An 18,031-nucleotide genomic window follows, 5' to 3' on the forward strand; every position below is an offset into this window, starting at 1 on the left:
ACGAATCATCTTGCTGCAGTGCATAAATACATTTTGAATTGCTTTTTTGTTTTACTGAATATTCATAATTTAGGACAAATAGTGAATCTGTACTTCCAACTTCTGATAACTAGTGGTTATAGTATAGTTGAATAATGCCTTTAATAATAATGAAAATGTAACCAATATTTTGATTACACAGGGAAAACATCCTATTGCACATGTGGTCATCTCCATAACTGAGGGTAATAGACTATTATTACCTGTGTGATTAGCTGCTTCATTCCAGATTTTTACCTAGAATACTATGATCTGTGGATAACCTTATTCTAGGTTTTCAGAACTGAGAGTAAGTGATATTTTATTCAGCACCTTGTTTTCAGTTTATCTTCTATGTTTGAAGAAGTCGCATAAACATATGTTAAGAACTGTAGATACTAAATTGCCACGCTTGGCACCTGCTGAAAGTAAAATGCCAGTGCAAAACATGTGCTCAATTTAACAGTCCATAACCTTCTATTTGAATATTGAAATCTTTACACTAAGGAAAGCTCGTAAGAAATTATACCAAAGAGATATAAATGGATTTTTAGAAATATACATGTTTATTGGCTTATATTAATTGAATAGAATGTATGAAATATGAAATTGCTTTTTTTTCCATAAATGTACTTTGGTGAATAGTTTAAAAAAGTCTAAAAAAGGTTGGGGAGAAAATGTACTCTGGATGAGTGATATCACACTGGAATTTAGATGACCATTGCAATTTAATTGTATTCAGTTCTATCATAATTATTTATTTTATTCTATTTAATTATCACCTAATGTACAATTTTACCAGAGATTATTTATTTCCATAACTCATGAGATTCTCTAAGTAATGCATAGAGTATTCCACATGTTGGCAAGACCTGCTCATGTGATGGCATTTTATATCATAGACATACTTAGCAAGTTTTTCTTTCGCTTGTTTTACATTGATATTACTGAATAGTTTAAAACAATATTCAAGAAGAGGCAGAGAAAGAAAAAAGCCTAGGTGTAGTCAATAATAAAAAAAAATCTTATTAATTAGAATTTATCATCATCTGCTTTCTGTGGTTCTTTAAAATTATCACACTGTGAGTTGCTTTGTATCTTTAATGGTACTGTTCAGGCAACAACTGGTTGCTTTTTGGCCAGCAGTTATACATTGCTTCTCTGTTATCACAGGTGTTAACAATACAGTTTGCAAGTATTCATGGCACTTTTGCTAAACAAAATAGTAGAAATATATACATTTTGAATTAAGACAACCTTCAATATTCTAGCATGAAAGATGGAACTTTTGAAGAACCAGGTTACCTTTTCTTTTTTAACCTTAGTACCACAATGTGCCTGCATGCTTTAGTACTGATTTCTCAGCTAGTTGTGTCCCAGGAGGCCTTATTGAGTGCTGAACTGCTCAGAGACTTGTACCCTTATAAAATGGAGAAAAATGTAGTTTGTATGAATTGTTCTTTACCTTGGTTTGGGTTCAGAATGGCAGCTGCACTCCGACTTTGTGTGTGACAGCACAAAAGACAGCAAAAATGAAAAGCAAGTCAGCAAGTACACAGACAAAAGCAACGATCAGCTAATATAGCTCCACATGGTCTGACTAATTTATGAGAAAAAACTGTTCTGTTCGTTGGATCAGCACTCTGAGGAGGCAAGTAGAATTGTAGGAAGTTTTCATTGACTCTCTTGAGCAACTAAGGAAAACACTAGAGATTCTTCTCAGTTTGAACTTTATCAGGGTGTACGCTTAATCAATAAGGTATTGGAAAAAGAATTAATTACTAAAGCAGAATAAAACAGCTGCATTTTAAAGTAAGGATCTATCAATTCAGTAATCTTCCAGTTACAGGGCAGATGCCATGAGGATCATTTTGACTTCATGTAATGAGGAACTGAGGGAGTTTTCTCATGAACAGGGAATACACATTAGCCTATTTCAGTTATTTGTCATCAGTACAACTCATTTTCCAATTCTGAATTATAGTTTGTGCTTGAGATATTGGCCAATATAGAGAATTCCCATATTCATGGCGCTAAAAGCACTAATGTGGAAATTGTTAGCACCATGAGAAAAAGTCTTAACCTTCCTAAGCCTTTTTATTCTAAAGGCTGTGGCCTGAGTGGTTTCATGCCGGACATACCTCTATTGTGTTCATTGTAAGGGTCAGGGACCTGCCTGTTGAAGAAGCAGTAATTTGAACACAGCCTGTAAATGTTTCATCTGTAATTTCCATAATGGTGAATTTCAAGGAGGGCTGAGAAGGGTTATGGGAGATGAATTAGGTTTTTAGTGAGCTCATTAGGAAGCCAAACAGAGTTTAGACAGCAAGGCGGTGAGTGTGGCCGTAATCAGTTCTGCTCGCTTTGTTCCCTGCCTTCGGGACATTTTTTTCAGAAACTTCATCGCAGGAGATGATGAGAATATAGTGAGTAGAGGCAGTAATCTGATGGTTGACTTGTTGACTTGTAAACCTCTTAATTCATTTTTTTTTGTTCAATTTAATCTATTACTTCTTAAGGAAAATGAGCTGAATGCACTATTCTGCACTATTCACCTTTTAAATTATGCTCATGTTGAAGATCTTGTTATGCCTGAATAAACATGAAATGAGTTGGCATTTTCCCATAAGAGGCACACCCATTTTAACACCATGTATTTACCATTCTTGGAAATGTCTCATTAACTTCTGAGAAACTGTCTACATGATATTTCGGGGCTACTGTAACACACCTCTTGGCAGCCATAGAATGAATTTTGGTTAATACCTCATAATATCCATTTTTATTCTCAACATGAAGAGAGTTCTCTATAGAAAATTGATGCAGTTTGCTCAGCTAATTTTCATGCTCATTCCAATTAATTTAACATGACCCAGATTTCCTTCCTCGGGCTCATCCTAATTAGTAAGGCAACACCTAGAACAAGTTCTGTTTAATAACATTGAAGAACACTAGTTGTGTGTGATTTTGATGCTAATAAAGATATTAACTAGTGGGACAGATATTTGATGTCAATTATGGTATGTAATTTAGAAGTCCCAATGTGCTACAGAGAGTATAGGAAGGCTAGAAAATTACTATGGAGAAATAATAGTGTTTTTATGTCTTCCACAGCACCTAACTACCCTGTGGGACCAATTAGGGTGTGCGATTTTTTTTTCTTGGTACAACTAGATTGTCAACTAATTCTATAATAATGAGTGAGAACTGCTTTTTAGGAGTTACAACTCTAAAGAATCAAAAATAGGTCCAGGCCTAGTCTTCATTGAATGTTGTTATATCACATGTGATTGAACAAAAATATGGCTTAAGTGAAAAAGAGGGTTTCCCCAAGTGCTTAACTAAGGATTTATTTTAATTGTTGATATCTATGTAGATCAGTTTCTGATTTTCTTTATACCTTTAGAACATAGTTCATATAATTGTCTATGAAAATTTAATATTTCATCTATCTAGTTTTTATGTTGGAGCCTGATAAATAATTATACATATACAATTTATAATCACACTTTTTGAATGTTTCACATTGTATAATTCACTTTAGAGATTCATTGTTGCTAATATTTTAATTGTCAATGAAGAAAAGAAAAAGTTTAGGTCCCGTGAATTGGATCATGACATCTAATGAATACTAGAATTAGCTAAGGCTATTTAGAAGTTACTTATTTTGTTTTCAAAGCTTTAATATATACCATTGACTTTTTTTAAAAGAGGAAATACATTGCTGGCTATCTATACAAAGTTTGCAATCTTATGGTATAACTCATTGGAATTAAAATCCATTTCATTGGGTCTACATGAGGAGACCCAATAAATCCTTTTAATAAAGGCTATAATAAAAGATGAGATTAATTAACCAAATTAAGTCCAGCACTGAACCACGATACCAATACAGGAATTAAAGAAAGGATTGTAGAACCAGAAGCACTATTCCCCATTACCAAATTGCTTATCATTAGTATTTCATTGCTTGTTATAATGCTGGGATCATTAAAAAAAACTTAAGAATAAGAATGATACAACTCTATGCTATTTCTATTCAATCTTCAATACAGTTTAGGTATTTTAAAGATATTTATATCTACAGTTGTTTTAATACCATTTTTATTTACGATTCTCTTGCATTTCCAGCTAAACGCTATTCAAATTGACTTACATAGATAATATAATCAGTTAAGAATGACCAGAAACAACAATAGTATAAAAGTAAAGACATAAAAAGATATAAACTAGCAGATAATACTCAGTAATAACTACAGTAGAGCAAAATAGAATTAGTAATATCTTTGATAAGTTGAAGGTTGCCAGAACACAAATGGTTTCAAGCTGGCATGAATTTGCTGTTTGAAAGGAAGCTAAATGAAACTACTGTTCCTGTATTACTTAAATAAAATCAATCAATCATTAAATAAAAAATGTTAATATGTTTTTATTTCCATAATTGAAGATAAGATTGATTATGAAGTTCTCCGTTTTGACTCAAACTTAAATCTAATTTTAAATTTTGAAGCTGCTCAACAACTTTCATTAGAAATCAGTAAACACCCTTCCTTCCTCTCTCAAAGCTGGATGGAATTTATAGTTAAAATAGCCCCATATAAGGAGATAAAATGTGACAAATTTCAGAAAAATAAGGAGCACTTTGTACTAGATGCCTTTAACCATTTCTTAGAAGAGTTCCAGAATCAATGCAGGTAAACCTATGCAGAAGTACACTCTGGCTGCAGGCTTTTTTAAATATGAAACCAAAGTAAGACTTCACTGAAGTAAACCTTTTTTTCAGGTATGATGCCAAATTTGGAATACCTCATGAGAATGTGTTGAAGGGATTTGCAAATTTGCTATATATTTAACATTCTTAAAAACTTTTATGACAGCTTTTATGTAGGAAAGTCTAAAGATTGCAGAATTTGCTTTATACCTTCCAAGATGCGAAAGATTGGAAAACAACCATGAATGGTCAGAGGGCATAGATAAGAGGCTTTGACTAGTGCACGGGTGTCAAACTCACCATGTCACGTGACGTGTCGCGACGTATCATGACTCTTTGCATTGCCGGCAATGGGGTGGGCGCGGCTTTGGTATGATGAAACTGGCCTGCAGGCTGGCAGTTTGATACCCCTGGACTAGTGCATTGATTAAAAAAATGATAAAATGTTAGAAATGCCAAGTTGATTATATTACCATCAAATTGGTGTTGATTCTTAGTGACCACATAGACATTTTCCAAAATAATGAAGATTCTTGATTGTTCTCAGATTCTACCATTCCTACATGCAGCTTCATTCTTCCAGGTTAACTTCCAATACCAATCACCAAATTTCCACATTCCTGAAAATCCCCAGATGTAAATTTCCAGGTAAAAATAATATGCAGTATACCACACATTAGAGAGAATAGCTGACATTTGACTATGAAGAAGTGAATATGAGGAAGTAAATATTTAGACTCTACTCCAGATCCTGCTAAAAGAGCCATGCCTTTAGAACTTATGAAAACCCAACAAAATTGAGGTTATTTGAATCTTGAGAAGCTCTGAGAAGTTTTTTCCCCTTTTGCAGTAGGAGCAACTATATGAAGAGAGAAATTTGTTTGGTATTTTTAAAAATAAACTAGGAATTGGAAACCTGCAGGAGTAATAATGCATAATGACTAGAACAGCAGAACATCTTGATGAGCAATAAAGAAATAAAAAATTTCTAGCTTTAATTCAGGATTTGTTAAGGTAGTAACAAGAACATAAAGTATAAGCAGTATCCTTCTGAATTTGGCCCATCTAGTTCAGCAGTCTGTTCTCACAATGGCCAAGCAATGGGACAAAGAAGCCCACTATTCTTCTAGCACAGACATGTCAAACACAAGGCCTGGGGGCCGGATGCGGCCCGCGAAGTGGTTTCATGTGGCCCACGAAGCCATCCTGGAAACAGTAAGGGAATGGCCCCCTCTGCCTTGGCCCTGGCCCAAGCCGGCTGGGAGCCAATGTACAATTTTGTAGTGGCCATCTATGCTGAAACGCCTTCAGTCTTAGCTCCATAAGCCCCCCCCCCGGCATGGCCTGAGAGGAACAGTGAGGCTCCTCCAGTGGACCATGCCTTGGCACTTGCCCTGGTCCCACCCCCTTCTGCCAGAGACCCTCAGATCTGTCCCATTCCTGCCCAGGCCCCCACAGGTGCCCTTGACCCGAACGATGTAGAGCTGGCCACACCCACCCAGTAGGCCACACCCACTCCATCCACGCCCACCCAGTAGGTCGCACCCACCTGGCCCCCTGAGGCCAACTGCAATGCTGATGCGGCCATCAATGAAATTGAGTTTGACACCCCTGTTCTAGCAGAACAATCCCGGATTCTTAGCTTCCATGCAATGTTAAAAGAATCAGAGCTAGACATTTCCTGTTTATTGCTTCTACTGAGGAAAGATATGAAGCAGTAGTTATCAGTCAGCATTCTGTAGTATAATGTTTGTTACTAATAACCCACAACTTGCAGATATCATGGGATTGGCTTATATATAAAACAACCATGTTCTTCTTGAATTTGAGGCCAATGTTATTTCTAATGGTGACTGCAGTGCCTACACCCTTAGTTTTCTTGGTATCCAGTCCTTAAATTTCAGAAATGATGTATTTATTTAAAAAACTTTATAGATTACAAAAAATCCCCACATTTTATTATATTAAAATCTATTTTTAATGTCTATTTTTTCATTATCAATGTGCAGTTTGTATATATTTTTCAATCACAAAATAGAAAATTATGCCAAATTTATTTAGCATTTTTTCTCTTTAAAATAATTACTAAAAGACAGACAAGGTAAAATACTGGGCTTAGTTTTATGAGTTAACTGTATTGTGGGTGTTCCTGCACATGTGAATTCATTGATGGCTCAGTACTGGAGGAAAGGCAGAGTAATCCTTTTTCCTTAATGCTGTTTTTTCCAGCATAATTTTCCAGGTTCTTATGTATCTTATGTGAGTGGGTGTCTATATGTGTGTGGGGGTACATGTTTGTAAAATTAAAAAAGCAAAAGTGTGATTCTGATTTTAGTTTTCTTGCAATCTTGTCAAGTTTATCAGGAATCAGGTTTCTTCAGTATGCACTGGGTAGGTTACTGTTAATTTGATCTACTTGCACATTACTTGGAAAAATATTATTTATATAGCTTTGTTATTAAAATTAAATTAAAATAACAAATATAAAATTAATTCAATTTGTATGATAAATGGGGGCCTTGTTTATTACTAATGATAGATATTCTAATTTTCCTCTTCCTATTAAAATACATTAGATTTTATATTTGCTAATTATAGTCTGTGACTATATTAAATGTAAAGGTTTATTATGTGTATGTTGTTGCTGTATGTATCCAATATACATTGGTGTTCTAATATAGGATGATCATTTTCCACGTTAACAACTCAAACATTCAAATTCAGTGAAATAGTTGCTAACTTCTCTTCCATTGGTTTTAGCAAATTTTGAATGACAATGTACTTCCTAAATCAGAACAATAACTTACTTAAAGTAAAAAGGTTTAAATTAAACCTGCAAAAAAAAAAAAAAGGTATCAGTTTTCAAACTTAACCCTTCACATTCTGGCATTTTCAGACTGCCAGCCAAATGAACCCTTTAAGAGGAGGTGTTTAAATATGTCTGCAGCACCCAGAGAGTTAATCCACCCCATTGTGCATAGGTGTTGGAACTCTTATGGTATGTAAGCTCATACAACATTCAGAGTTATTTTGTATTCTCCTTTAATATATACATTTTCCCAATACACGCCTTCTGAAAATTTAGTTCTTTTATTGCTGTAATTAGATATGCATACATGTACAGTTACTGAGAGAAGATTACACATATAGGGGGCTACCATCCTCTCAAATATCCCATATTGATCTGACTCCTAGTTATGATTAATATTATATTGATTATATTAACATTAATATTATAAATTGTATAGGAAGCATTACAAATAATTTTACAGATTTTAAGAATGTGAAGTCCTAGAAGCTGAGTCACTAGAAATGGGGTGACCAAATTGGGAAGGAGGCATTATTTCATAATTAAAATTAAATTTCTAAAGAAAATTGGATAGCTTTATTTAGGCTCAAAGATCATGTGCTTCTAAATGAATATACTCTTTTCCCTAAAATTATCAATGTGCTTTAAATGGATCTGGACTTGTAAAGGGTCACCTGCAAGATTCTAAATCAAGTGATTTTATACTCTGTGTGTTCCTAATTTAAAACAATTCTACTAAGCCAGCACAGGCAAGCCACTTTTACAGATGCTAAAACTATACTCTTAAGCAGTGACATCTAGCAGCCACTAAAACAGAAACAAAGAAAAGGAGGGGGGAGTTGAAGCTGTTTTGACTAAAGAGAACATTTACAGCTACTACTAATCAGCCTCATGCTTGAGAATAGTGTCATGCAAGGCCATCCAGATTTATCTCTATAAGAAAACAATGCATTATATATAAATGTATTTATTTAAAACAACTATATAATTTCAGAACAATTGAAGAGTGGCCTGTTATATTTTGGTACTCATATCAACAACTTTAGGTGCACTGTAGTTGGTTTTATTGAGCAGGGCCTGGACTAGAAGACCTTCAAGGTCCCTTCCAGCTCTGTTCTGTTCAAGTAAATTGAATATACTCGTATACAAGTATATTCAAGTATACCAAGTATATTTTGTAGCAAAGCCTTTTTTTCCTGTTTTACAAAGCTTAATTAGTTTATTTCAGGTTTGTAGCACATGCTTTTAATTATATGTATATCATGCTTTCAGATAATAGAAAGAATCACCAGTATCTCAGTAATAAAAGAATATATATGTACACACATACACATACATGCATATATAGCCTATATGCAGTAGAACAATAGTGTAGCAAATTAAGTTGCTACAATTCATACTTCCAGTGTTATAATTAAGCATACTTCCTGGTCTATCACAGATATTTCTCAACCATTTTGCTGCTGTTTTACTATACTGTTAATACATAGATTTTTACATGCAAAATCTTACATCAATATTTTTACAAAAACATCAAAAGAAAATGTTTTGAAAATTGAATACACATTTAATTTCAGGTACTTTCAAAAAGTAGTTTCTTACATGCCATTTTAGATAGGTAAAATTTTATATCTGAGTAATAAAGGATTAAAAAGGTGGTTTCTAATGTGAATATTAATAGATTACTAGTGATATTGCTGTACTAGATAATGTAACTAATATAGCTATCACATAGAAAGTAATACAATTAACTACATGCTTAACAATACTTTTGGTTATTGACTAATCTTTATTAATACGTTCCATTATCTGATTCTGTAGTGCAGCATTCTTTAGTCAGACTGTTTTAAGAGAAGTCGATTGATTGATTTTCAGTTTCAAAGTATCTGGAGCCCTTCACGTTTGCTCTAAAATCTGTAAGAAAAGTCCAAAACAGTTTTTCTTTATTTTTAAATTAAAATATAATTCAGTACATTTCTTCTTAGCTACTGAAGATGAAGATATATGTTTTAATGGAAAAATGCAAATATCATTATTAAATATTCTTCATGTATTTTAAAAATCCATGTAACTACTTTGTATTGGAATAACAGTGTCAAAATGTCAAGATTCAAATATGTTTGCAAAACACTAAGCTAGCTATTAGGAGGCTAACATTAATAGGTATACTAAGCACAAGTGCTATTTGCAGGGATGTCCATAAGGAGGGTTAAAAAAAGTGGCAGCCAATGTTCCCTTTAACATACAATGTGTGGAAAAAATTATTTTGCGCAGCTATGCTGAAATCAATTACAAAGTATGCACCACAATACCGTGTATTAATTGCAAGAATATATGTAATAGTGACATGCTAAAATATTAGTATATTTCTTAGTTAAGTTTTAGAAACTAGAGTATACTCTTACAAATTATGTCTTCAAGTCATTTTGGACACCTGGAAACTGTCCCCTGCAGGTTTTTTGGGGGGGGCAGCAATGCCTTCTCTTTAGGGCTGGGAGAAATGGCTGATCCAAGGTCACTTAACTCACCTTGTCCTTAAATATCAGTCTCCTAGTTTCTAGCCCACCTCACTACACCAAACTGACTTTATACATACATCCTTACAGATTATAATTTAATATATTAATCAATTATGACAGCATTTAAAATGGTTTCTTTCTTTTTTTGGGGAATTTGATATTGTAATTTAAATAAATAAGAAAAAAGAGACACAACAAATTTATATGTCCCCCTTGCTTTCATTTTTACATTCCTTGCTTCTTCTCTGGATGTATTCTGAACAATTAAATTTGAATTATTACAGTTTGAATGTTTTACTAAGTTGACAACAATCAAGGATCTTGTATAGCCTTAGATTCAAGAAATATGAAACCATTTTGGAGGGAGGTGTTTCTTCAAGCATGGACACTCTGGGGTTGTGCCTCTAGTGGGGGCAATCTTGAGCATTTGGGTGCAACTACAAATGGAGGAAAGGACTGCCAGCCTGCCTACTGTCCTCCTTCAGGAGCTGTCACTCAGTCTATGCCAGGAGTGCATCAAGCCAAGAAAGCAAGCTTGTCCAGGACTCCTTGCCAGTTTCAAGCCTGGAGTTTTATGGTGCCTGCATTTATCATTATTATCACTACTTGGGGTAATTTTAATTTTATGTATACTCAACTTTTTTCTGTGTGCGTGCACATATGTAGATATTTTAAGGGAGTGTTGAGGTTAGCCAGTAAAATTGAAACCCTGGCCTTTATATATATGTGTTGTATGTGCAACAAGCAAAAATGGGTGGGGCTCTGATCACACTATTGCAGGCACTATTTGGACATTTTTCTCTTCAAGTCCCCTGAAAATGCCTTTCCTACTTGCACCTTTTCTATTTGCACTGAAAACCTAAAGAAGTCTACATTCAACAATGAAAGCTTTCACAAGATCAAAATTAGGACTAAGTTCCAAAGACAATTTGTGGATGAGCATTTAATTAAAACAACAGCTGACTTCCACTATATATCACAAATTGTTGTTGTGTAGAAGATACTCAGTTTCCAAAATGCATTTGCTACATTTGTACATCGCTCTACAAGGGAGATGGCTAGCTGGTCTTTAAGAAACTTCCTGAATGTAGAAAACAACTACATAGTATTTTAGTTTAGAACCTAAAAGCCAGGTAAAAAGACCATTAGAATAAAAGTCATAATAAATTTAGGTATTGTACTTTAGTCTTCCTTCAGATCAAAATTGAAGTCTAAGTCAATACTCATCTCCAATGTTTTATTTAAAAATATGATAAAGATTTTTTTTTAAATTACAGTTTTTTATTTAATTCTGTTAAACTTTTCACTGGAATTTTAGCTGATTTTTTTTCTTATTTAAATAATTAAAGGATATGTTAACTCACAGAAAGCTATTTGGAAGATCTATGAAATTATAAAAAAATGACCAAATACTTACAAGAAGGTAATTCCATTGAGTACAACTGTGCCACAATAAATACAAATAGTTAGTGACTTATCTTTGGATAAAAAGTATAGCTTAAATTGTATTTTGATGAAAAACAATAGAATACTACCCTAAAAATGTGGTATTTACAGTGATAATTGCTCAAACTAATAAAACATTTACTAATCTTAAAGAGAAAGCAAGCTGTTTTAAAGTGCTGTCCTCATAATCCCTTGCCATTCATTATTTGGAGTAGGGCAGATGGAAATTGAAGTCTAAAACATCTGGAGGGCATAAGGTTGCCTACTCTTCTATCTTCTATTTAACCTTAGCCAGCTATCAAAAATATATCAAATCTATGCTAAGGTATTGCATAATAAAAAGAGACAGGAACATTTGTGTACTAGAATTTCACTTGAACAAAGTATAATGAAGCATGATAAACCACAGGAACAAAATAATGTTTACATGTTACCTGTTATTCCCTACCTTACCTGTATTACCTTGCTCAGGTTATGAATTTTTTATGTTTAAAAGAAAATACAGTAAATTTTAAACCATTTAAATACAAGTTCAATTTAAATTGCCAGCGTTAGACTCTGGTAACATACAGTTTCTAAAACACTTTAAATATATCTTTATACATTCTAAAATATTAGAGTAAAATTTCTAAATAATTTCTTAACTCTAACATTTGGAGACATTCTGCACAAAGCTTTATGGATTTTAGTAATCTGATCTCTGTGACTTCCTCCTTTTGGTCTTTCTTTCTTCGTGTTGCAGCAAGAATAATGATAGTATCTGTCACATTCTTTGGATGACTTAAGATAGCCGTGTTCTGAGTTGGGAGCTGAAAATTATGAACTCTTGCTTCTAGAAATGTGATGTGTGTGTGTGTGAACTATGTTTTAAAAAGCTTTAGCATTAGAGCACTGCCAGGAGAGCTGAATTTGAAATCTGGAACTTAAAGTAGCCTTTATCTTTAGTATTTCTTAGATTTTTAATATCTTAGAATTTGCTAGGGTCAAGAGCAGTTGAAAGATGTCTAAAATAAATTTTTGAAATCCCGAAGTGAGTTAATTATGAGATATTGTGAAGAATTTTAAATATCTTATATATATTCACTTGTATAGTTAACAGAGATATTGGTGCTTTAGTAAGTTTAAATTATTTCATAAACTTAGCAAATAGGAAAATAAAAAAGCATTTTATTACTTTGCTCTGCTCTGTATAACCCGATTCAATTTTTTGGGTGAATTTGGAATAAAACTATGTTAAGGGAAAAATAATTTACCTAAGATGACGCTAAAAAGAAGGTTTTTTTCCACGACATATTGGTATATCTTGTTAGGATAAGCCCACAATATACATAGAGAAGAAACATAGATATAGATATAAAAATGCCTTTTTCAAAGCAATTTTGTACATATTAGATTTTAACAATGCCTAATAAAGAACTCTTTAAAAAAACTCAATCATTACATATTAATTGGATAATATTAAATAAATGGAATAAATGTGCTCTAGCAACATTACTAATCTGATGATGACTAGTTAACTAAATTATTAACTGTATTATTAACTAATAAATAATAGAGAGAAAAATAGGTCTGCATTTACATATGTGTCCATCTGTCTGCTTTTAGAGTTTTTGTCTTCAATCAGTGGGTGAATTGGTTTTAATCCAAACAGCAGCCTGATTTTTCCCTCAAAATGTACTTTCTTTCGTCTTGTTTATTGGTGGGGAGGAGGGATTTCCTTGACAATAGATAGAACTTAATAGGTCCTTAAGAAATTTCATCTCTGTATCCACATTAGATATAATGTGAGTGGCAGAAAAATCTCCATGGATAATTCTGGGTTAGTAGATTCAGTGTTGCTGAAATCTCTAATCTCAGGTCAGCCTGAAGCAGCAGTGCATACAATCCTGTTGCCTGATGCAGCATGAATGAAAATGCTTTCTGTCAGAAACATGTGGTCTCTTCAGTCCGGAGCCTGTGTAAATCCTGTGTAAATAGAAGGAGACTAACAAAGGATGAGCCCCTGCAGCTCAGAGCATTTGGAGCCATTTGGGGGCTGAATTTGCTAAATGCTGCTTATACCGCCTGAAAAGTTGAAGAGAAAGGAGTTTAAATTCCCTTCTTTTTTCTCTTTCTACTCATACCCTGGGGGGAGGGTGTTCAAGGCCAGAAAAACTTGAGGTAAGACTATGAAAACTGTTGTTCAGTGCTCTTTTGAGTATGGAAAAGGTGGGCTGGTTCACCATCCCTTCTCTAATATCAGAAAATCCATTTTCATTTTCCCTTCTATGAATTACACAGAAGAAAACATAATCCAGTTTTTACCCTAAATTAACATATATAGACATTGTAGCATAGCTGATTAGTAAAATAACAAAACAAATAGTAAATTTGTTTCATTTTCTGTAATAGAATTTTGCATAGAGAAAGTCCCTCAAGAACATAGATAAGACAAAATTGGGGATCTTAATGCTTATAACTCAAAATGTTCTGCAAGGAAAATTATTGCTCAAATATATGCTCATATTTTCAGATGACCTTTCTTAGCCATAGGTATAGTTTACTGAGGTCTGTAAGAAAATGGAAAAACATATCCAGTAAACCTGAAGTTTTTGTTTTGTCTAAATAGTTTACATTGCAACTTATTTTGAACAATTATGTTCAATTAGAGTATTTAAGGGAAAAAATAACTCACATTATAATATCCTAACTGAAAATCTATATAATGAGCTAGTAAGTGATGTAATTCTTAGAATAGTGACGTTGAATAGTATCATGGATTATCATGGACCATGTATTAGAATATGGTTTGGGCCTTTTTAAATGAAGGAAGTGTTTTAAATCCACCCAATGTAAACCAGTTGCATTTTTTTTTATTTCTATAGTTTAAGCACACAGGCATGCAGAAGGTCAGCTGACAGAATGAGCACTGAAAGAATTTTAGAATGGCATATGGAAATAAAACCACCACCGTATCTTGTTTCTTCTTAATTTTGCCTAATAATGAAGTACTGCTACATTTGGTGTGAACGAATGTGACATAGCAGCACTGACTGCAGTTTTATATGAGACTGTTGGCCTCTAAACCTAAGAATAAATATGTAATGTTTCTTGATGTGGGAACAGACTTTTCTGCAACAGGTGGCATTTAGAGATCATAGGAACCAAGTGCATACATAATTCTGTATGGCAAATACAGGTAGTCCCTGACTCACAACAGTTCGTTTAGTGACTGTTCAAAGTTATACAGCATTGAAAAAAGTAACTTATGACCGTTGCAGCATCCCCATGGTCACATGATCAAAATTCAGATGCTTGGCAACTGACTCATATTTATGACGGTTGCAGTGTCCCGGGGTCATGTGATCACCTTTGTGACCTGACAAGCAAAGTCAATAGAGAAACCAGATTCACTTAATAACCCTGTTACTGACTTAACATCTGCAGTGATTCACTTAACAACTGTGGCAACAAAGGTCATAAAGTGGAGCAAAACTCACTTAGCAAATGTCTCACCTAGCAACAGAAATTTTGGGCTCAATTGTGGTAATACGTCGAGGACTACCTGTTCAATTCCTCATTTTGGATTATCCCACATAATTTTTCAGATGCTTTTGGAAAAATTACTGAAAATTAATTTCCAGTTTATAATTTCTCTTAGAATTGTTCTATGAATTGCAGTGACTGTTTATCCTGGAAAGATTATAGGTCTAAATAAAATGCCAAGTAAAGTGCTTATCTAAATAATTGTAATACTCTATTCCTTTTTGTTTCTATTCAAAACTAAGTTTCATTGGATTTAAATATTTTTTAAACTCTTCATCAAGTTGAGCTTGATTCTTGATAACTTCATGGATATATTTGTGTAATTTTCTTAACAGCAATAGGAAGATGTTTTGCCATAGCTTTCCTCTGGTATGCTTTTTTTTTTAAAAAAACCCAACCTTTTGCACTCTAGTTCTCGTAGGATTGATGCAGTTTATATGCTTTTTATTTCAAAAGCTATGCTTCTGTAATAAAGACATGAACCTGTTTTTCCTTTTTCCTTAACTTTTTAAACAAATTGCATTATGTTTATATTAATCTGCTCCTGTAGTTAAAACAAATGTGTGTGGTTTCTTCTGTTCTGTATAAAGTTTGGATAGCAGCTGGGCTTACATGGAAATGATGCAAGTCTGATTATAAAATTAAAATGCAGGATCTTTTTGAACTGCCGTTTATATTATATTCCCAAGAGTGTTGGATATAAATTCTTGTTCAGAGTTCAGATATCTGTTGTTATTAATTGTTACAATGTTATTTGTCGCATTTTTCAATTCACCTTTGGAATTCTAAGCTGTTTTAAGATACCATATAGTGACAGTTCAGAAGTGCAGGATAACTTGACATTTTCTTTTACCTATTGCAAACTAATGTACAAGTGGAACATAAAACATGCAGACTTAATTTACTAAATTTAAAAAGGATATATTGGCAATATATCAGACAGAATTTATAATTCTTTAGAAAATTTCACCCAAGTCAAAAGAATTCAGTTATGACACTGTAATTATTGTGTTTCTTCTACCAAATATATATAAAAATATGTTAAGTGAACAGATATTCAGAAATTACTAACTATATAAGGTGAGGAATAGCTTAAACTGTCTATAGCTTTCTTGGAACAGCAGAGGCAATTAGGACTGGAGTCTTTAAGAAAAATGATATGACGTAAAGCTCTTCTTATAGTATATACTCACTTTGAAAACAGAACGAAACATAGTTAGAAAACCAATGGGAGATAGTGATGCCAGGAACAGCATTAAATACAATTCTCTATATTTTCCCTTGAGGAAGTACACTGTATAACACAACAGTTATACAGATCTAGGGCAAGATTGACAGCTTTGTGCATTGCTGCTGGGGTGGTGGTGATGCAAAATACCTAACATGAAATGCAACATATAAGCAAACCTTCTGGGGGCATGGATCATCCATTCCTAGAAGATTCCTGAGGTTTGTGGACGTTGAAAGTGTATGAATATCTTTCTAGGAATGAAAGTTCAGTCTCTCTCATACACATGCACATATATGTGTGCACATGTGCACCCACAAATTCATAAACCTATCCTTTTAGGGAATGTTTTTTTAATTACTATCTTTGGAAATCCATGTTCTCTGAATTTTTTTTTACAGTGGGTTAAAAAAGAGTAGGAAGTGAATAATGTACAGAACTAACCTGTTTTACAACATTAAGTAAAAATGTTAGCAATATTTTCAAGTTTAGAACTTTGTACAGTATATGCAGAGATAATATTCAGCAACTCAGACACAGACTTAAATATTAGTTTAAAAAGCGATGAATGTCAGGAAGTTAAGTAGACATTCAGTTTGCAGTTATGTTTCTGTATCAAACACTGAGAACCTCAGGTTTTTGTTTCATTGCTTGTTTTGTTTTTTGCTTTGTTTTTTGGTTAATGTAAAGTTTGTTTAGGCATAATAGGATTTATTGAAAGAGATATATGCCTTTTTCATAATAATTTACAGCTCATCAACTTTGGACTCAATGCAATTCTACTTTTGAACTTGTTATAAGGTGTAGCTCCAGTTATTGATTTTAATTTTAATGGAATCTAAAATCAAAGCGTTCTGCTAAATATATCTTCATTTATACTGCTAAATATTTCTTCATTTATAATGCAGCTGTCAGGTTTACGCTTTACCATGACAGAGTGACTATCCCTATTAAAAATCAGTTATTGATGCCTGTAGAATTTTAATTGTTTCCAATATCTAATTTTGTTCTTGTGTAAATAGTTTGTGTGTGTGTTGAGTTAAACTCATTACTGACAATTAATTTCTAATAGTTTACAGTCCAGAAAAGTAAATGTTAGCCAAGTTTAACTAGAGGAATCTGAATCAGGCTGTGTAATCACATCTTAATAAAAATTTTAAAACTAAAGTGCAATCTTGGTAATTTTGAAGGTCTAAGTTATGCTTTAAATAACATCACCAAAATCTCCTTGAGTGCACACACACATAATCATTGGCCTAGAGAGAAACAGTGCATGTGTTCATTCTCATAATTTTGGAGTGTTTTTATGTCTGCCTGAGAAAAGTGAGAAAAGTTAAGGAAGTATTCTTTTCTATCTGCAGCCATTATCTGCATGCATACATAGATTTTTAGTGAAGACAAAGATATCTTTATCTAGACAATGGATAGGCCTACTGATTTCAAACTTGCACTTTTGCCGTACATTGCATTTGCTCCTCCATCTCTGGATACTGCTTTTCAAAATTGCCTGAGGCTACAGTACAGCACCTCAGATCCCCAAGGCCCATTGCCTGGCTCCTAATAGCCACTCTCCATCTGTGTCATATGAACAGCTGATGAGATAGCTCCAGTCTCTGTATTTTGGGAGCACATTCACCCAGGTTAAAATGCTGGGGTTGCCAAGGAGCAGTCAGAAGCCATTAATGTTGTGAAAATTTGCCTTGCAGCAGTTCCTTGGCATTGTGGAATTGCTATGACTGTAAAAGGATTTATGCTTATGGACGCATAGATGTAGG

The 18,031-nt window shown here is 33.5% G+C and overlaps 1 protein-coding gene across 1 annotated transcript in view; it reads left to right on the plus strand.

Moving 5' to 3' along the window:
- Nucleotides 1–18,031, plus strand: part of MEIS2 (Meis homeobox 2) — a 226,073-nt gene that overhangs the window by 41,274 nt on the left and 166,768 nt on the right. The gene's annotated exons all lie outside the window — the stretch shown is intronic.

This window comes from Protobothrops mucrosquamatus, unplaced genomic scaffold (assembly GCF_001527695.2).
Source record: "Protobothrops mucrosquamatus isolate PMUCROS unplaced genomic scaffold, P.Mucros_1.0 scaffold170, whole genome shotgun sequence".
NCBI lineage: Eukaryota > Metazoa > Chordata > Lepidosauria > Squamata > Viperidae > Protobothrops > Protobothrops mucrosquamatus.